Source organism: Notamacropus eugenii, chromosome 2, assembly GCF_028372415.1.
Source record: "Notamacropus eugenii isolate mMacEug1 chromosome 2, mMacEug1.pri_v2, whole genome shotgun sequence".
Taxonomy (NCBI): domain Eukaryota; kingdom Metazoa; phylum Chordata; class Mammalia; order Diprotodontia; family Macropodidae; genus Notamacropus; species Notamacropus eugenii.
The window spans coordinates 199,695,715-199,718,624 of NC_092873.1; the positions used below are offsets into that span (position 1 = coordinate 199,695,715).

Below are 22,910 nucleotides of genomic sequence, written 5' to 3' on the forward strand. Positions count from 1 at the left end.
TTTCTCTCAATCAAAACGGCTTTATTAATTACATAGCTTAATAATAGTGATGATGTGATGCTATCAACATGCAACATTTTGGAAAATGTGTTTTAAACCTGGTATTCTTAGTCTATTACAGACATTTTTAATTTTTCCCTTATTTTTTACTCGAGAATCTTAGTGCCTTATACCAATAATGCTGAGTTTTAGTGTAGGAACTAATAGGGTAGAAAGTATGATGGATTGTGCCTCAAATGTTTAAAATGGGCAGTGTACATGTTTAATTTTTTTTTTCTGTTGAATGAGTAAAATAAAAATTTTTAAACCTTCCCCCCAAAAAAATAGCAAGTGGCTAGGATTTGAACCAACATTCTCTGACTCCAGATCCAGAGCCTTTTGTGTTATACACTGCATTGTCAGTTATAGTAGAATATAATAGTAAAGGCCAGACACTTCAGTCTAAAACAGAAGTGACAAATACTGCAGGCACAAAGCTCCCAGTAGTCAGAACAGATTAAAATGTAATTAGGAAATATTTAGCAAGATAAATAAAATTACAATAGAGCATAGTGTTAATATGTGAGATTTTAAAGTGAATTTGTGGCCTGCAGAAATCCACATCTATGGTTTATGACCTCCATTTCTATTTGAGTGTGACACACTGTTTTGGAACAGTGCAGGTGGACATTTGACATTTGAAGGTGGAAAGATCACTTTCAACTGGAGGATGGGGAATGGTCTTCTCACAAAGGTAACACCTGACCAGAGCCTTTGAAGTAAAGGAATAATTTCCAGTCCTTTAAAAAAAAAAAAGTCATTGGCTACTGAGTTGACCAGAAAACAAGAGGTGAATGTAGGTGGTTCATGCTAATATTAAGTTTGAATTGAGGATGTCTGGGTCACGTAAGCAACAACATGGTGGACTATATGTTTTCTCTGACCCTTCTAACCTCTCAAAAACAGAAATTATACAACAAAGATAAAGAAACTCCAGCCATTCCCATAGTGTATAACAACAAGAATTCAAAAGAAGGTTAAAAAATACTCACAATCGAGAAAGTGACCCCCATTGACCCTGAGCTCACTCGACAACCCTCCCATACCTCCCATGCTACAGGCTATGAAGCTTCTCTAGCAGATTCAAGGAAGGACATGACATACTCACACATACACCCTGGATGAGGCCTGGGGCTCTTGATGACTGAGACATCTACATCTGCTTATCCAGGAAGGGAGGGAAGGAATTGGGACCCTGCAGGATGGGTGACAACTGGCACCTCAAGGAACAATATAGACCCAGGCAGATTTTTAGGTAAATGTAGAAGAAGCAAAAAGGGTCAAGAGGAGAGGGTAGAGTTGGGGATGGGGAGAGAGGTGCTCTGTCATAAGACAGTGTCTTCACTGATAGCTATAATAATTTGCATTTTCCTGAGAGAGAACCATAATGTAAAAGGAAAGTCCAAGGCAGTGTTAGAAAGTGCCTAGAGGGAAAAACCTGGAATGGATATTTGGAAGCTTTCATTGTGTAAAGAATACAGAGAAAAGTGATAAATCAAATGCTTTTAGTGACCATGAATGTCAGCTCCTTGAGGGCACATAGTAAGTACTTAATTGCTTTTTGGCTGATTGGTTATATGCATATATGTACACCCATATATACATATACACACATACATATAGAAATAAATGAGTATATATCAGCTTTATCTAGCTATATTATCTCTATATAATTATCTCTCCATACAGTATATATGACATACACACATGTGTATATGTACATTAGTATATGTACATCATTTTCATGAATATAGGCACTCAGTAAATATTTATTGATTAGCTATAACATGATATGCTTTATTTCAAATTCTGGAAAATGTATTGTTTCTGTAATATGAGGGTTACCCGTTATGGCAGGGTAAAGGATACAGGTAAGCTAACTAGACTTTATGACTTCTCAGTTTTAACAAATAATTAATTTTGAACTTTTGAGTTGATATTCTTATTCAGGCATAGCCCCTCTCACCTTTTGCTTGTGATATGCCTTCTAAACCTTCCCAAGTGATTGCAGTAATCCTTAAGGTTTAAATTCTTGCATAAAAAGTAACTGCATCTGCATTTCGGAGATTTGCTGGGTAAAGGGCAAGATTAAAAAATTCTCTTGTCACCAGGTCACTTGGCAGAATTTCCAGGGGCAGGGGACGACTGCTGTGCAGCACCTCCCTCCACCTCATTCCCCTAGAACTTGCCATCTGGCAAGTGCCAGATTTCTCCCTGGAGTGGTCCAGCCCTGGATACTGAGGTGAAGTTCAGTCATACCCTGAAGGCATGAGTTGATGAGATTAGACTGTTTTTCTCCCTGGTCTGTACCATTTTTAGGAAGGCGGTGTGGGTGAAAGTGGCTCTACGTTCAAATAAGACCATATAGACAGGAACGTTGTCATCCTGCTTGAACAAATAAAAGTTTAATACCTTTGTTGGAGTAAACAGCAAATGTTCAAAATCATCACTTTCTAAAAATAAAAATTCCAATTCCTCCTCCCCGTCCTTGGGCTTTCAAACTTGAAAACAAGTGAAGACATGTTTTTGATATTGCAGTCACCGAGAAGAATCTCTTCTGCCCTTTGCAGTTGGTGTCATGTTTATTAAAGTTGCGTTGTGTCTTTCACAGCAGGGACATAAAAAAAAGCTTTCTTCTGGAAAGTAATGAATTAGTATGAGATTTTTTTGGATAGAAAGAATTTTGTATTTTTTTTTTGGAAAAGACTAGTAAGATGGTTGATATGCATTTGTGATAGTTCCTAAAATGTTAACATTTAATATGATGAGTGTTGGGAAAGGGCATTTGGGTGGGAGTCAGGGATAGATTAAGGTTCTATGGGAGGGGAAGGGGAGCCAGTTCAATGGAAAAAAAGAGACCAATCTGAACATTTTTCAAGGACCACAGAATATCTTTAGTTCCATCCATAGCCTCAGTTGCATGTTCTGCTGTTTCCTACAACTCCTCTTTCCCATTAACCAGACTTTTTGATACCTCTACTTTCAAACAGAAAAGTGGGATGGGTGAAGCAACTCCCCCCCCGCCCCATTCTACACTAACCACTCCCTCCTCATCCTGATCAAATTTTCATCTCTGCTCCTGATTCATTTATTTGTGAGGAAAAGGGATAGGAGGAGAGGATGAAGTAAGAGGGATGTTCCAGAGGAGTTTGTACCTGCTAAGAAATATGTGAGCTGAATGATGCCTCAAGAATAGAATGATTTTTCTTCTCTCCATCCCTGACCCCAAACTTGCTTCCATGTATTAGATATTTTAGATTCTTTTGACAGTGAAAGTATTTTGTTTTGCATCACTTTCTCTTTTTTCAAAGATAAACCCCCCCAAATCTGCCATCCCCAAGGATTATGTGATATATTACAAGTACACATTTCATCATTTTTTCTTAGTAATTGCAGAAAAATTAGTCCATTGGTAATTAGATGATTCAAATCAAGGAGTTCAGTTGAAACTGAGAGTCCTCAGCTCATTAGACAACACCTCCTTCCTTCTGAGCTGGCATCTGACATTTACTAATTGTGTGACCTTGGGAAAGTCACTTAACATACCTGAACCTAAATTTCCTCATCTGAAAAATAAAGACGTTGACTCAGGGGATCTATTACATCCCTTGCAGGTCTGCATCTATATTGCTAATATTTGTCTCAGGACATATAACATGAAGTAGAAGAGAAAGTGAAAAGCCCTAGGTCCCTGGAATCATAGTTTTCAGAGAGCTGTAAAAAGTATTCATCTAGGTAAGATTGAAAATAAGACTTAGAATCATTTAATTTAGAGAAAAAACCTGAGAGCTGCATTTGGCAAGAAGCCAAACTCTTTGAACAAATCCAACCCCCCATACAATCAAAACTGTTGTCTGCAAGGTTACTAACCATCTCTTAATTGCTAAATCCCATGGCCCTTTCTCAATCTTCTCTCTATTTGACATCTCTTCAGTTTTTAACACTGTCAGCCTCTTGGATACTCTTCTCCTTGGCCTCCCTGACATCTTTCTTTCTTGTTTCCCTTCTGCTGTTCTGGTTGCTCCTTCTCAGTCTCCTTTGTAGGAGTATCATTCATTTCCTCACCATAGTAGCCATACTAATCTAGTAAATGACAAAATCAGTGATCCAAGTTTTTGGAAATCAAAATGGGTACATAATTTACACATAAAGGGTGATACCATAAGCAAATTAAGAGAACATGGACTCATTTATCTGTCAGATAAGGGAAGAATTTAGGAGCAAAGAAGATACAGAAGTATTGCAGAATGTAAAATAGATAATTTTGATTATGTAAAATTTAAAAGTTTTTGCACAAGCAAAACCAATGCAACCAAAATTCTATGGAAAACAGAAAACTGGGGGAAAATTTTACAGCAAGTATCTTTGACAAAGCCTCATTTCTCAAAAATATATAGAACTGAGTCAAATGTATAAAAAATACAAGTCATTCCCCAATTGATAAATTGTCAAAGGATATGAACAGGCAGTCTTTAGACAAAGAAATCAAAGCCATCTATTGTCATATGAAAAAATTCTCTAAATCACTATTGATCAGAGAAACGCAAATTAAAATAACTGAAGTACTTACCTTTTACCTATTAGAATGACTAATATGGCAGAAGAAGAAAGTGTTGGATATTGGAGAGTATGTGGGAAAACTGGAACACTAAAGCATTGTTGGTGGAGTTGTGAACTGATCTAACCTTTCCAGAGAGCAATTTGAAACTATGCCCAAAGGGCTATAAAACCATGTATGCCTTTTGATCCAGCAATACCACTTCTAGGTCTGTATCCCAAACATATCCAAAAAAAGGGTAAAGGACCTATTTATACAAAACTGTTTATAGCAGCTCTTGTGGTGGCTAAGAATTGGAAATCAAAGGGATGCCCATCACTTGAGGAGTGGCTAACCAAGCTGTGATATATGATTGTAAGGGAATATTATTGTTCTATAAGAAATGACAAACAGGATGATTTCAGAAAAATCTGGAGACTTGCATGAACTGATGCATAATGAAGTGATCAGAACCAGGAGAACATTGTACACAGTAACAACAATATTTTTCAATGAAGAACTGTGAATGACTTAGCTATTCTCAGAAATACAAGGATCCAAGACAATCCCAAGGGACTAATGATGAAGCATACTATCTGCCTCCAGAGAAAGAAGTGGTATTGATTGAATATAGACTGAAGCATGCTGTTTTTCCACTTTCTTTCATTTTTCTTTTATTTAAGGCTCGTACAAAATGACTAAATTGGAAATATTTCACATAATTGCACATACATTTCTGGTTGCTTACTGTCTCAGGGAGGGGGAGGGGAGAGAGGGAGAAAGGGATAGAATATGGAACTCAAAACATTAAATAAAAATGTTAAAAATTGGGGGCAAAAATCTCACTAAGCATGGGTGTTCTCCAAGGTGCTAGCCTCATCACACCTACAATCCCTCTGGATGGTCTCCACTAAGAGATAACTTGCAGATCTGTCTAGCCAGTCTCAATCTCTATTTTGAATTTTAGCCCTGTGTCACAAGTTTGTTGCTAGAGATTTCCATCTGGAGGTTTCATTAACATTTCAAACTCAGTAGGTTAAAAAACAAAGCAACAAAATCAGAATTCATTAATCCTTTCCCCCCAGTCCTCCTCTAACCTTCCCCATTTCTGGTGAAAGCATCACTATACTTCTAGATTCACCAACCCTGACTCCCTCCTCTTCTTCATCTCTCATATCCAATCAATTGCCACATCTTGTAAATACTGCTTCCACAAATTCCTCATGTCCATCTCTTTTCTGCTCACACAGTTATTACGTTAAATTAAACTCTCATTACCTCTCACATTTGCTACTGCAGTAAATTCCTAATTAGCCTCCCTTGATACCAGTCTCTCCCCTTCTGAACTATTTGTGACACTACTGACAAATTAATATTCCTCAGGCAGAAGTCTAACCATGTTGCTCTCTTGCTCTAAAATCTTCACTGGCTCCCTATTGCCTCTAACTCCCTAGCACAGCATTTAGAGCCCACGATAATTTGGCTGCCACCCACCTTTCCAGTTTTATTTTCATAACCGCAACCTTATTCCAACCAAACTGGCTTGCTAGCTGTTACCGTACTCTGTGCCTTTACACAGACTCTATCTACTGTTCCCTCAGACTCTGCCTGGAATGCACTCCTTTCTCACTTTTGCTTCTTGAACTCTCTATTTCCTTCAGGGCTCAGTTCAGGTGCCATTCACAGTTTTAGTATTCCTTCCCTTCTTGAATTACCTTATATTAATTTATTTGTGTTTTTGTGAAATCTCCTCTTCCATCCTCCTTCCCACTAGAAAGATTTTTTCTTTCTTCCACTGGTTGGAACAGTACCTGCAATAGAAGTGCTTAACACTTTTATGTGTTTATTATTGCCTTTAAAAAATTAATCTGTTCCTTCAACTATCCCTTCTACCAAACCTAAAAACAAAAGTCCCCAGTGTATTAAATATAATAGGTAATTGATTAATATTTGTTGAGTTGTATTAAATGATTAGAGCAATGGTCTTCAAGTATAATTAACAATCAACACTAATTTTTATCTCTGTTGAGAAAAATCTAAGAGAAAAATAGACTCAACTTATGGCTAAGACTTCACTTCACTATTTCAAAATAAAATTTATGATTTCATCTGTTTGATTACCTTCAGATAATGGAGACTTGACTGTAGGAGATGTTGAATTCTGCCATCAAATCTGTAATGTAGTTGGAGCGCTCTAGTCATGGATAATGCTTCAAAGAACTGATTAGAAATGTGATTTTTAGAGTCAGTGCTGGGTGAGAACCCTCTAATTAGCCCCATAAGGAGTTAATTTCTTGATGAGGTGCATCAGTTATTGAGAGCTTACCAAAGGACATCTTGGATTTTCATTCCTAGGAAGTTGTTCATTGTGTAGTGGTCTCATTTTTGAGCCTGGGCAGCACATGCTCATTGCTTTCCAATCAGAATGATCTGTATGTGAGGAGCTCGCTACATCCAGTGACACGGGTCTAGTGCTAGGAGTCCGTTGGTGAGGAATTCTGCTCCTGGAAGCCCCTAGACTTCCTTTCAGTTGCTGATCTGATCCTGGTCAGGAATGTATCTCTAACACTTTCAATATATAATCTGATGTGTCCAGGAAGTAGGTAACATACATTTATTAAATGTTTGCTGTATACTAGACACTGTGCTACATGTTGGAGATGCAAAGACAAAAAAATTATCAAATAAAAAATAAATGATTATTGTTTTCAATGAACTTTTGTTAGGGGAAATAAAATATGTGTATGCAAGTCTATACAGAATACATGTATACAAAAAAGAAAAGGTTGAACTAAATGATATATAAAATCAAAGAATTTTAGAACTTCCTGGGATCTTAGACATTAACCAGTCTGACTTTTTTTTTTTTTTTTTTACAGTTAATAGCAAAATTCAGAGAAGAGCCCAAGTCACATAGCTAGCAGATGTCTCACATTCTGTAGACACCCTGGTTCACTTGTGTAGAACCCTGCAACAATCAGGCATTTCTTCATGTCACCATACATCTCTGCATGGTTTTCTGATCATTGTTTCGAAACAGAAAGACTGCCAGTGTTCTTGATTTTACTTATTTAATATGCTTTCTATGAAAAACTTGTCTCTAGGGAGAAGAGACATTGTAATGCTTCCATTGGGGGGGGGGTGTGGAATGAAAAAAAATAGTGAGTAACTCTTTTCAAATTACTAGTTGAGCTGCCTCATTTAGTTTTTTAAAAGAGCTGTTGCTGGCCCAAGAGAATACTCTTGCCCATTTGTGTCATTATCAAGGAAGTAAGGGTATGGGTATACAGAAAAGATCATGACTCTCTTGGTTTTTAGAATGACTTGATTCCTTGAATCTGAACACTAGCTGTTATAGGATCTGCAGCTGTGTAAAAACATTGTATATACCTTAGCACCTTTGATTTTCCCCTTCATAAGAGCAAAATGAGTGTCATGACATTTAGCCAGTGTGCAATATCAGCAGAGAATCAGTGGCAAGAGAATGTTTCTTGATTGGGCTTCTTTTACTTATTGACGAAGCTATGTGGCATAATGTATAGAACTCTAGATTTAGAGTAAAGAAGATCTGGATTCTGATCTTGCCTCAGACACTTACTAGGCTGTGTGACCCTGGGTAAGTCACTTGGCCTTTCTCAGCCTATAAAGTTAGATTAATAATAGAATCAACTTCCCAGGGTTGTTGCAAGGATCCAATGAGACTATATAAATTGCTTTATAAACCTTAATGCATTTGGCTACTATGTATGACCCATGGAAAGAATGGTACATATACCATGAAAAGAATGATAGTTGTCATTGTGTGTATGTCTGTATGTATGTGTGTGTGTTCGTCCTTCATTGCTGAAGAAGACCATGACATCAGAGAAATGATGACATGACTTGAACTTGACTTTGTTTTGAGTGAAGGAGGGCTGTGCAGGTCACCAGCGTCACTTCTCCTCCAGAGCCATCTGAATCCAGTGACCAGATAATCATCAGGATGACTGGAGATAACCCAGGATGAGGCACCTGAGGTTAATTGACTTTCCCAAGGTCACACAGCGATTGAGTGTCAAGTGTCTGAGGTGAGATTTGAACTCAGGTCCTCCTGACTCCTGTACTGGTGTTCTATCCACTGCACCACCTAGCTGCCCATGTATGGAATGGAAAAAATGACAATAATTGTCATGTTACATATACCATGGAAAGAATTAACAACAACAGTAATTAATCTTCTTGGTATATACATACCATGTCTATCCATATGAAAGAATGACAGTAGTTATCATAGCATACACATATAATGGATGTGTTTTTATATACATACATGTATGTATGTATGTATGTATATAATAGAAAGTGAGAATAATTATTATGGTACATGTACCATGAAAAATAACAATAAAAAGAACTTTATGGTCTATATATCTATATCTATATAAAAGAATGACAATAATTGTCATGGCACATATATGTATATATATACATGTGTATGTATGTATAGATACATATGTCTGTACGTTTATACTGGAAACTAAGAATAACTATCATGATATGCATGCCATGGAAAAAATAATAAGAATAATAATTGTGTTTATGTGTATGTGTATGTGTGTGCATTATGGAAACAATAACAATATTTGTCATGGTACCATGGAAAGAATAACAAGAATGATGATCTATCTGTGTATATACATACACACAAGAATTTACATGCACATGAAAGAATAACAATAATTGCCATGATACACATACACACACAATAGAAAGAAAGACAATAATTGTCAGGGTACATATACCATGGAAAGAAAGATGATATATATATGTGTGTATATGTATATATGTATATACATACATGCATGTATGTGTGTACATGTGTGTGTACACGCATATACGTCTATCTGTCTATCTGCCTGATTGTTTCCTTACCCTCCTACCTTGCCATTTCATATATTGCAGAAAAGTTACTTGTTCTTGCAAAAGCATTTGGAACTTTTGGAAGAACACTTTCTGCTCTGTTGATCTAATAATCCCCTGCTGCTTCCATGGGAGAGCTAACAGAAATGTCAATGTGGTCTTACACCAATGGGAAAGTTATAGGATTGAAACAGTACAGTCAAAACCATGTTCTAAGTCCCTCCAAATGAACTGAGTTCTGAAGAGAAGCCTGTCTATTCTCACCCAACATTGACTCCAAAATCAGATTTTTAATCAGTTATCTGAAGCAACAACCAACACTAGAATTCTCCAGCTGGGTTATAGATTTGACCACAGAACTCAACATGTCCTACAGTCCAGTCTCCATTATCTGGTGGAATTTTGTTATCATTGAGTCATGTCAATCATGTCTGATTCTTCATGACCTCATTTGGAGCTTTCTTAGCAAATGTATTGGAGTGCTTTGCCATTTCCTTCTCTATCTCATTTTATAGGTTAAGTGACTTGCCCAGAGTCACACAGCTAGTAAGTATCGAAGGCTGGATTTGAACTCAGATTTTCCCGATTCTAAGCTCACACTATCCCAGTGTTCTAGCCACCCCTTAGAATATATACTCCTTAAGTTTTTGGAATCTTTTACTGACATTCCGTCATCCTGCTCAGCTTAACTTGGTGCTTTATTGACACAAGTAGGATCTTTGGTTAATCTTTGTTGAAAGAACTTTACTAATAGTTGACATTTGTTTGTGGCTTTAAAGTTTGCAAAACTCTCTCCAAAATTTCATCTGAGGTCCACAACAGGCATAATTTTATAGATGAGGAAAATAAAGCTTACAGAGCCTGTGACTTGCCTAAGGTTAGACAGCTAGTAAGTTTTGGAGGTGAATTTTAAGCTAAGGCCTAGCTGATCCCAAGACTACAAGTCTACTATGATACCATCTTGCTTTGTCCTTTTTTGGCTTTAACTATAAAGACAAAACAAGTTAACAAAATTTTCCTATTTCTTCTTACCTCTCTTTATTCCATCACGCTCTAGGTCAGTATTAACCAGCCAACTGATTACCTCCCTGCCACAGGAAGTGTCAAGAACTATCAGCTTTGTAGAGAGTCCAAGCTCCATGTTTGCTGATCCTTGACATCATTCAGAGAAGTTATGTTTTCCTATCCTAGTATGCAGTAGGGAGGCTGGGATAAAACAAGTACATAACTTTTCCAATGTGTTTCATTATTTCTTTTTGGAAACTAGCTTCCCAACAGTCTTCCTGTCATCAAATAGGATTTGAAGTTATGGAAATAGATAAAATCACCAAAGAAGAGAGTGTAGAGAGAAAAGAAAGTGATGCTGAGGTTTTTCTAATGGATCAACTATTTTAATTGTCCTAGAATTTCTGTCTTACAAATAATTTCTAGGTTTTAGAGCTCATCAAAGGAAGATGATATATAAACAGAATTAAATTAATCAGCTATTACTATAGTTATGATTTTCAAAGCTTTCCCATATTCCTTTGTTTCCTATAGAGGCTTCCAAATCTTACCTATCCAGAACTTAGGCAATTGAAGGGATTTGGGGGTCGAAGGTCAATGGAGTTGGGATGGGAAAAGTCATTTTCCTTACCTCTTTTGCTTTCTCCAGGTACAATAGAAATAGAATTTTAAATTGCTCTTTTGGACCAAGTTTTGTAGGATTCTCATTGTTAATGGAATCTCTTCCCCAACATCCCTAGATTACTTCCAGGTTAGCAAATCTGCATTTCTTCCTTTTCTCCCTCACTCCTTAAGATCTTAAATCTTCAGGGAAATGAAAAGTAACTTCTTAGTGCAATGGAAACTTCTGAATTTGGAGTCCTAGGACTTGAGTTCAAATTCTGACTTTACCACTTGCCAGATGACCATGGGTGAGTTAAACATTAAAACCTGTAGAAGCTGTAAAATAGGAGATTTGAAATGGATAACCTTTATACTTCCTTTCACTTCTGGATCTCTGATCTTATGATCTGAATCTTTTCATGAAACTATTAAAGATACCTATCCAGTTCAACCATTAAAGATGAGGAATCTAAAAAGCAGTGAGGCCAAATGACTTGTCCAGTTTCACAAAGTTAGTGTTAGAATTTGAAAATATGTCAATTTAAATCTAATTCAAGCAAAAAACAAATCTTGACTCACTAATATGTTCCAAGGTCTATGAATTGTGGGAAGACCTAACTCCAAATTTTTGTTCAGCAGATATAATCCACATCACTGAGTTCAACTTCTTTTTTTATTATTTAAATGATATTTTGGGAGAAGCAAAGTTTATATGACTTTGAAAAGTTTTCAGATACCAGCACTATTAATATTTATGATTAATTCCTAGGCAAGCACAGTTTATATTACTTAGGAACCAAGTACACATGATCTTTAGCCAATTGATTTCCACTATTTAGTTTTGAAGTGAGTATGACTTCATGCAAAGTGCAGAGTAATTTCCCCCTTAAAATTAAGATAACCCAGAAGATATTTTGAGGATAAACATTGCTTGGTATTTAATGGAGCCTGAAATTGTTTTTCCATTATCCATTATTCAGTTGTTTTTCAGTTGAGTCTAATTCTTCATGACTCCGTTTGGGGTTTTCTTGGCAAAGATACTGGAGCAATTTGCCATTTCTTTCTCCAGCTCATTTTACAGATGAAGAAAATGAGGTAAACAGGGCTAAGTGACTTGCCCAGGGTCGTCACACAGCTAGTAAGTGTCTGAGGCCAGATTTGAACTCAAGGAGATAAGTCTTCCTGACCCCAAGCCCAGTATTCTATCCATTGCCCATCTAAATGCCCATAAAGGAGACTAATCATGTGGAAATAAAGTCTTGAAAGTATATATTTAAAAAAATTCACAGGTCCCATGTTATCTTGAACTAGATATTTTACACTTGGACAAGAATATTCCTTACTGCTTGTATGATTTGGGGATGTCATCTAGCTTTCCTCTGGTCTCAGTTTCTTCAACTATGAAATGAAAGGATTGTATGACCTTGGAGATTCTTCCAGCTCTACATCAATAATCCTATGATTCTACTGTTTATTTCAGTAGCTTGAATGTAATCTGGGAAGAAGATATTTCATAGCATTTGGAGACAGGAAGAAAATACCAGGATGCATTGAAAGGAATTTAGTTAGAACTAAAAGTGTCAAAAGTTTTGGAAAGAAGACTGACTTGATGGAAGTACCACATTTCATTATCGCTTCACTTCCTCAGTGGAACTACTCCTCTCCGAACGTGTACTCAAGTACTGAGGATAGGGCTTATATTGACTACATTTCTTCAGCTCAAGGACTGTTGAATTTTTGTTTTTGCTTTTGACAAAAAAAAAACAAAGTTTCAGTTGTAGCAAGAGGAGAGGTTTTTTTCCTCTCGTTTTTATGTAGGAAAAAGTTGTTAGAGGTTTGACTTGGGTTTTTCCATGAAATTGTTCTATATAAATACCTCTAAGGTCCCTTGCAATTCTAAATCTGTAATGTTATAACTGTATATGGGATAAAACTTAGCTGAGACTTCAGAGATAACACCTTTCCAGAATAATTTTCTTTACTGCAAAATTGTAGAGCAAGCTTTGATCCATCTTGAGGTCAGTGGGAAGTTCACAGAATCTGAATCACAGCCTGTGAAAGTTAGAATGGACCTCAGTCTCCATCTAATTCAATGCATATTCAAAAGGAATCCCTGCTGTAGTATATCCAACAAGTGGTCATCCAGCCTTTGGCCATGCAGAAGTCTTATGGAAGAAATATTTAAGAAAGGGCCACCTATAATTCCTGTTACTTAGAAAGGCTCAAGCTGTTGAATTGCTTGAGTTCAGGGGGTTTGAGTGGCAATAAGGCTAAAAATGACCTGGTATTAGCACTCAGTCTGGCACCAATATGGTAAGCCCCTGGGAGCCAAGGGCTACTAGGGTGCTTAAGAACAGCAAACAGCTTAAACAAAACCTAAGTGCTGAACCTTCAAGAGCTAGGTTATTGTATTATATGTTGTATATTATTATTATACATTATAATATTACATATTATAATATCATGTAATATGCCTAAATACATTACTACTCAAGCCTTATTTGACTTAATACTATAGATCTTTTTCATCCCAGTTTGGAAAAAAAACCCCAAAGATGGTTTAAGCTTCTGTCCTGATCATTCTATTGGAATCAGGCCAGTGAGGAGCCAGTATACTTCCAGCCTGGGTGAGGTTGGGAGACCCAGTCTTGAAACAAAACAAAATTTAAGAAGGAAGAAAGTGACAAAAATATGTTTGAAGGCACGACCTGAATTCCTTTCTTTTTTTAGACCTGTGGAGACACTGAGGAATTTTTGTTTTTACCTAAAAGGCAAGCACCTCCCCTTTTTCAAATGAGATAATATATCTACAACACTTTGCAAGCCTTACAATGCTATATGAATGATAAGCATTACTATTATTAATGTGCAGTATTATACTTAAGAAATAATTATAATAGTAATGCTAATGATATTCTGGTAAAGGGTCCATTTGCCAGAAGTTGTACCTTCCTTGGGGATATGGCTCAAGGCTGTGGCAATCCAACCAAAACAACTGACCAGGGGGCCCTATCCCCATGTTGCTTTGTCCTGGAAGCATGACCCTGACCTAAGGCTGGCACTGCTGCAGTGGGGGTGGGTGGGATTCAAGGGCAAGGGAGGTGAGGAAGGATTCTGCCCCAGTTACCCACTGGGCTGTCCCTAACGTGTCCCATCGAGCTTGAGGTGTCCCCTGCTAAGTGTCTCTCACTGGAATGCAGAGTGTCTGAAAAGAACAGTAAAAGTACAGCTGCGACTGAATGTGGCATGTGCGGTGGTTGCCAGCTGGTGGCCCTGCTTCTGGCTGCTCCCTGTCTGCCGAGCAGCCATCTGCTGCGACTTTAATGAATGAATCTCCCTCTTTCTTATTTTTGGGCAGAACAATAGCTTTTGCAGTGTGATCTGCATTCCAATGGATGGAGTCACTCTTTGCGCAAACTTCTATGTGGTCTACTGGGAGTGGGGGATGGAGATGGTATATGTGTGTGTGTGTGTGTGTGTGTGTGTGTGTGTGTGTGTGTGTCCATCCTCTCTTATAGGTGGGAAAGGATGACAGGTGTTGAGGCAGTTCACATTCTTTGGGGAAAAAAAATCCTGATTTTTATGGATGCTTTTTGTGTTTATATCACATTTATTTCAGAATATATTGCTTCTCCCTCCTCTACCAGTTACGTATCCCTTGTAACAAAGGTTGAAAAAGAAAGAGCGAGAAAAACAGTTAGACAAAACCAACCACTGATGAAATACATGCGATATTCCACAACCCATACTCCCTGTCTCCGATGTGAGGGAAGAGAGATGCACTTTCTGAATTCTTCTTAGGACACACTTTGGTCATTATTCAGCATTCAGGTTTACTTTTGTTCTCCATTTACATTTCTGTACTCATTAGAACAGATTTACACACATATTATTTATATACATACATACATACATTCATGCATACACACATATATCCATACATGCATGCATGCATATATATATACAGATATATAGGGATCAGTTTGCCTCTTCCCCGTAATAGCTGAAGATTTGCTCTGTCCCTTTTTCCTTTATAGTATACAGTTCTCCACACCTCTTTTCCATATTTAGCCTATTAGACAGGAAGTGTGAGAGTGGGAGTGAGAAGTGATGTCCCGGGTGCCTTGACTTTTTCTTGTATCACTTGACCTTCTCTGGGCCACCACATTCCCTTCTCTTTCTCCAGGCTCTGGCTGGTATTCGACTGCTTTCTTCCACTGGAGCACACTTGCAGGAACTTCGGCAATGGCTTTCAATCTTTCTCTTCCCTGTGGTGTTCTTTAAACTGAGAAGCAGTTTGTTCTTAATTACAATGCATAAAAACAAACAAACAACCACAACACCCCACGGGACAGATTGAAAACTTTCCCAGGAAAGGATTGATTTGATGCGTGGGTTAATCATTCCTGAGAATAGTGATGTTTTTGTCTGCTCATCCATAAAAGGTCTCATCGCTACAATCTTTAGTTGGACAGGTCTTTACTAAGGTAAAGCAGAGGGTTTATATGGAGAATAACTGTGCTTGTTCTTGCTTTGGAAGGGCACGATTCTAGAGATCATCCACTTTATTCTTCTTTTCAGCCAGAATTCTTCCAGTGAGGTATAAGAGCAAATCACCTGTCTTTGTTTGAACTATCACCAGAAAGGCTGCAAACCACATGGCTAGCTCACCCTCTCATGAACCTGCCTTAGTTTAGGGCAACCTATCAATCATCTGGATGCTTGTTCCATAGGATGCCAAGCATCTGGACATATGAAAACATATGGGGACTCTTGTAGACTTGGCATTTTGGAGGCAAAACAGACAGATGATTGGGTTTTTTCCACTTTTTAATCAGTGGAATGGTGGTACCTTCAAGGAGCTTTTCTGGACCCCAAGTTTCCATATCTGTAAAGATGATTAGCTAAAAATATTTATATTCATTTATGTTCAGATCTGTCTTTGCTTGCAGGGAGAGGACGCAGATCTGTGGAATAACAGAATTGATGGTTGAAAATTGATAAACATATTTGCTAAATAATATGAGACCCAAATCAAGCAAATCATTTGTATTTTACTTGGTGGTTTTGCAAAGTAATATCATGAGACTGGAAGTGACCTTGAGAGAGGGTATAGCCTTTAGATAAAAACAAGTATAGGCAATCAAGGATTATCTAGAATTGAAACAATGAGAAAGTTCAAATAATCAGAATTTTATTTTCAATTCCATGCCAGAATAATTGAAGTTTCCAAGTTAGACCTTGAGGCATTGGAAGGTCCTGAGCTATTTTCTCAGAACTAGGTCAAATAAGACAGTATGGTTTGAATATTAGTGTATTTAATAACAATAATAAACAATAGCTGGCATATTTACATAGTTCTTGAAGAATTCAAAGCATTATATGCATTATCTCATTTAATCGTCATAGCAGTTCTATGAAGGAAGTAGTATTATTACCCTCAGTTTACAAATGAGTAAACTGAGGCTGGGGAAGTTAAATAATTTTTCCTACAGTTGTACAGGTAGTAAGTAGATTTAAAGGCCAGATTTAAACTCGGGTTTTCCTGACTCCAAGTCCAGCATTCTTTGGACTGTGCCACCTAATTGCCTATATTTTATTGTATCTTTAAATACTTCAAAGGTTTATGATATCAACAGTATGGCTAACCCTTCCATGGACACACACTACAAGGCAAGTCTTAGTAGGTGGTCTTCATGAGTTACGGTGGCTAACATCAATTTGCCTTTCCAAATTTAACTAGACTTGGCCCATCTTCACTCATCACTCTGCGTGATGGATTAATTCAGAATCCATGATCAGTCCTATGAGTAAAACTTTTTTGACTTATGAACTACCATACACTATGCTGATGATTTACTTCCATTTATGAGAAAGTATTAGAGTGGGACCTTAGTGAGACTTACTGTAATTTAATGATCTATACAAATTAACAGTCTATGACACCGCAAACTTGTAGAATCTTGGAATTGAAAGAGATCTTAAGGGCCATTGAGTCCAAACCATACCAGGAAAACCCAACAAAATAAGACCATTACAACAAAGTTGGGAAATATTCATTTAACCTTTTTCTTGAAGAATACCAATGTTCAGGAGTCCACTTTCTCCACAGGTTGCCTTCTTTACTTTGGAACAGCTCTAATTGTTAGGAACTCTTCCCTTACATAAATTTTCAATTTTCACTTTTGCAATTTCTACTCATTGCTTCTATTCTTGCCCTCTAGTTCCATTTTTTTATATGAAACTTTTCTTTTTTTAATATGTAATTTATTTTTGAGTTCTTAACATTCACTTTCACAAGAATTTGAATTCAAAATTTTCTCCCCATCTCTCCCTACCCCCTACCCCAGAACATCACGTACCCCATCCACCCCTTCCTCCAATCTTTCCTCCCTTCTATTACCCACTGTTCTTCCATCCCCCTACCCCTCTATTTTCTTGTAGGGCAAAATAGATTTCTGTGCTCCATTACTTGTATAGCTTAATTTCCAGATGCATGCTGAAACTATTTTTAACATTCATTCTTAAAGCTTTGAGTTCCATATTCTCTCCCTCCCTCCCTACTCTCATTGAGAAAATAAGCAATTCAATATAGGTCATACATGTGTAGCAATGCAAAGCACTTCCATAATAGTTATGTCGTAAAAGACTAACCACATTTCCCTCTGTCCTATCCTGCCCTTCATTTATTCCATTCTCTCCCTTGACCTGCCTCCCACAATAGTGTTTGCTTCTGATTATCCCTTTCCTCAATTTACTGTCCCTTCTATTATCTTCCCTCTCCTATCCTTTTCCCCCTTGCCTTCCTGCAGGGTAAAATACATTTCCATATCCAATTGAGTGTGTGTTATCCCCTCCTTAAGCCAAATCCCAAGAGAGTAAGGCTCAATTATTTCCTTTCATCTTCCCCCTCTTCTCCTCCATTGTAAAAGCTCTTTCCTGTGATGTGATTTGCTACATTGTACCTCTCCCTTTCTCTTTCTCCTAGTACTTTCCATTCAACAGTAAATTTTATTTTTTTTAGGTATTCTTCCTTCATATTCAGCCCACCCTGTGCCCTCTGTCTATGTGTGTGTATGTGTGTATGTATATATATATATATATACATACACACACATACACATACATGTATACACACATATACACCCATGTACTTATACATACCCACACATACATAATATATACATACTTACATACCCATATACACCTACATATATATATTTCCTCTAACTACCCTAATACTGAAAAAGGTCTCATGAGTTACAAATAACATCTTCTCAGGTAGGAATGTAAACAGTTCAACTTTAATGAGTTCCTTAAAGCTTTTCTTTCCTGTTTATCTTTTCATGCTTCTTTTGATTCTTGTTTTTGAAAGTCAAATTTTCTTTTCAGTTCTGGTCTTTTCAACAAGAATGCTTAGAAGTCTTCTATTTCAATGAAATTCTGTTTTTCCCCCTGAAGTATTACACTCAGTTTTGCTGGGTAGGTGATTCTTGGTTTTAATCCTATCTCCTTTGACCTCTGGAATATCATATTCCAAGCCCTTCGATTCCTTTGTGGAGAAGCTGCTAAATCCTGTGTTATCCTGATTCTATTTCCACAAAACTTGAATTGTTTCTTTCTGGCTGCTTGCAATATTTTCTCCTTGTGAGCTGGGAACTCTGGAATTTGGCTACAATATTCCAAGGAGTTTTCCTTTGAGGATCTCTTTCAGGAGGTGATAGGTGAATTCTTTCCATTTCTATTTTTCCCTCTGGGTCTAGAATATCAGGGCAGTTTTCCTTGATAATTTATTGGAAGATGATGTCCAGGCTCTTTTATTAATCATGGTTTTCAGGTAGACCAATAATTTTAAAATTATCTGTCCTGGATCTATTTTTCAGGTCAGTTGTTTTTCCAATGAGAAATTTCACATTGTCTTCTGCTTTTTCATTCGTTTGGTTTTGTTTTATAATTTCTTGGTTTCTCATAAAGTCATTAGCTTCCATCTTCTCCATTCTAATTTTTTAAAGAACTATTTTCTTCAGTGAGCTTTTGAACCTCCTTTTCCATTTGACCACTTCTGCTTTTTAAAGCATTCTTCTCCTCATTGGCTTTTCAGACCTCTTTTGTCATTTGAGTTAGTCTATTTTAAAATTATTTTTAAATAATTTATTTAAATTTTCTTCAGCATTTCTTTGGGTCTCCTTTAGCAAGCTGTTGACTCACTTTTCATGATTTTCTTGCATTGCTCTCATTTCTCTTTCCAATTTTTCCTCCACCTCTCTTACTTGATTTTCAGAATCCTTCTTGAGCTTTTCCATGACCTGAGACCATTGTATGTTTTTTTTTGGAGGTTTTGGATGTAGAAGTCTTGACTTTTATATCTTCCTCTGATGGTATGCTTTGTTCTTCCTCTTATGAAAGGATGGAAGAAAATACATTTTCACCAAGAAAATAACCTTGTATAGTTTTATTTTTCCCCCATTTTGGGGCATTTTCCCAGCCAGTTACTTGATTTTTGAGTCCTTTGTCAAGTGGAGGGTATACTCTAGGGATGTGTAAGTTCTCAGTTCCTCCAAGGTGGCACAATCAAGGGAGAGGAGTTTACTCCTCTACTGGCCTGTGCTCTGGTGTGCGAGCAACCACAAGCACTCTTTTCTGCTCAGGATCTATGAATAGGATTCCCTCTCCAGAGCCTCCATCAGTGCTACCACTCTAGCACTCCTCCTCCCCCCAGGATCACCACTCAGACCTGAGACCCAGAGCAGCTGCTTAATTCCCTCATGGTCTTTAGGCCAAGGCCTCCAAAAGTGGATGCTGCTGCTGTTGCCCTGGGGCCAGACCCCCCCTCTCACCCAGCCAGGTCAAAGAGCTTTCTTACTGACCTTTGAAGCTATCTTTGGCATTTGTGGGTTGAGAAATCTGAGAATCACAGCCCTGAAGCCTGGTCCAGTCTTGTTCATGCTGTGCTGCATGTCCAAGACTGGGCTGAGCTCTGCTCTGAGCCTGGTGTGTCAGACCTTTCCTGTTGTCCTTCCAGGCTGTCTTGGGCTGGAAATCTCTTTCACTCTGTCTGCTTCTGCAGCTGTAGAATTTGTTTAATTTTTTTTACAGGTATTTTATGGGCTATGGGGGGAGAGCTAGAGCACGTCTATCCTTCTCCTCTACCATCTTGGCTCTTCCCTCCTCTAGTTCCATTTTTCAAAAAAAGAATATAATCTCTCTTCTGCATGAGAGCATTCAGATACTGAAAGATCATTATCTTATCTTCCCTGCATCTTCTTTTCTGCAGGATAAACATTTTTAGTTCCTTCAAACCATCCTCTTATATTATGTCAGTCAAGTGGCTGAGTGGATAGAGCACTGAGCCTAAAGTCAGGAATACCTGAGTTCAAATCCAGCCTGAGACATTAACTATGTGACCCCAGGCAAGACATTTAACCTGTATGCTTCAGTTTCCTCTGTGGTAAAAATGAGGCTAATAATAGCACATAGTTTGTGAAGATCAAATGAGATAATATTTGTTAAGTTCTCAACACAGTGCTTGGCATATAGTAAGTGCTTCACGAATGCTTATTCCCTCTTACATGGGGTTAAAGTTCTTCACCATGCTGATTGTACTCCCTAACTTTATCAATGTCCTTCTTAAATTGTGGTGCCCAGAACTGAACACAATACTCTAAAAGAGCCCTGAGCAAACCAAGGTATTATTATACAACTTTTAGTTTCTTATTCCTGGAACGTCTATCTTAATGTAGCCCAGAATTGCTCTAGATATTTAGGCTGCCATATCACATATGTTGAATGTTGCCATCCTTCAGTCAACCCTTTGGAAAAGGTGTGTTTGTCTTTCGTTGCTGAAGAAGACCATGCCATCAGACAAATAATGACATGATTTGCACTTGACTGTTTTGTGTGAGGGAGGGCTGTGCAGGTCACCAGCCTCACTTTTTCTCTACAGCCATCTGAATCCAGTGACCAGAAATTCATCAGGATGACTGCAGATGCCCCAGAATGAGGCAATTGGGGTTAAGTGACTTTCCCAAGGTCACACAGCTAGTGAGTGTCAAGTGTCTGAGGTGAGATTTGAACTCAGGTCCTCCTGACTCCTGCACTGGTGCTCTATCCACTGCACCACCTAGCTGCCCTTGGAAAAAATACTGTATTTGAAGTCAGATTACTTGAGTCTAAATCTCAGTTCTGCCACTTAACTATTTGTGTGACATTCAACACATCTCTTCACCTATCTGGGCCTCACTTTCTTCATCTGTAAAATAAGAATTTTGGACTGAATGACCTCCAAGGTGTTTTTCCAGCCCCAAATCTGTGATCTTATGGCTATTACCAGAAAGTTCTTGCTTACAATTCAGGATATTTCCTGTCCCATCCTTTATGGCTAAAATTTGCACTAGGTAGTTTTGATAATTAGCCTAATTAAGAGAACCTGTATCATTTTAGAGATTAACATTCCTAGTTCTTATACCTATTTGCTCTTAAAAACAGGTTAGGATAAAGAATCATTTTCATATGAGAAGGATTATTTTTCAAGGATGCAGTAAGGTTGAGTATTTGACCTGTATCCTCTTGAGATGGTAAATTTAGATCTGAGAGGAAATTCAGAGACCATTTAGTTAACCCCTCCATTTAGTAGATGTGAAAAATGAAGCCCAGAGAATTTAAGTGCTTGCTCAAGGTTACATAGATAGTTAAATGGTAGAACTGAGGTTCAAACCCAGGTTCTCTAACTCCAAATCCCCCTTTCTTCTCACCACACCTTGGTGCCTCATCTTTATATTCTCCTCCCAGGGCACCTAGGACAGCTCCTTTTGTGTAGCAAGCTTTAGTGAAAACAAGCAAGGAGCTTCCATTTCAGAGTCTAGTTTATCCATTGCTATATAGGAATCCATCTTTAAATGGGCAAGATGATGCTAAAACTAATTCTTTAATGAAGGCCACATAATGGCTTTAGAAACCAAGAAGTTGGCTGTTTCATGCAAATGCTGACCGTCCCAGCTCCCAGGCAAGTTCTGAGAACTACATTTGTCAGGGCTCAGGCCAGACACCCTGCTGCTGGGATCCTTTCTCTCTGGGATGAATCGAAGAATCAGACAGTCATGAGACCGGAGCATTTGAAGGAATCAACCTCTTCCCTCCTGCTGTCCACTCCCTTACCTCCCATTTCTCAATTCCTGAGTTTATTGCACTGTCGGGAGAGACATATGTAAAGGATTTACAGGCAAAAGGAGATGTAGTCACTGAACCGTGGAAAACAGCCAACATGATAGGCCTGTCTATGCATGGACCACCCCAGAGCTTGGCTGCAGGGGGAAGCTGGGAGTGACCCCCATTAAAAAGCTGCACTCATCAGTTAACCTCCATTGATACTACAATTCTCTCCCCTCTGGCAATAATTTTGGCCAGGTCTCTGCCTCATCTCACTCTATTGACTTGACTTTGGCCTCGCCACTTTCAGCTGTGTCCTGATCCCCACCCTGACTTGATTCCCTTCCTGTAACTCCATGTAGCCCACCAGCTTCCAGGGAAGAGGACTCCTTACATATATAATTCTGTCCCCAGCCCCTGATTGTAATACAGCACTGACTCTGTGCAAAGCACTGCAAAGCTAAATGCAAAGGAAGAAACAAAGATATAAAAAGCTTCTTGTCCTTAGAAAGTTTATAATCCAGTATGGCAGACCAGGGATATCTACAATGAATTCTGATGCAAAAAGAAATATGGTTCGTACATAAGGCAGGCATAGTGTACTCAGTACTGAGGAAAGAGAAATCAGTCATAGTTAGGAGAGTCAGGGAAGGTGTCCAGGAAGAGATATCACTTGAACTGG

At 38.0% G+C, this 22,910-nt stretch overlaps 1 protein-coding gene across 2 annotated transcripts in view; it reads left to right on the plus strand.

The window, feature by feature from the left end:
* SLC35F1 (solute carrier family 35 member F1) overlaps positions 1–22,910 on the plus strand; it is a 570,025-nt gene that overhangs the window by 50,945 nt on the left and 496,170 nt on the right. The window lies entirely within an intron of this gene.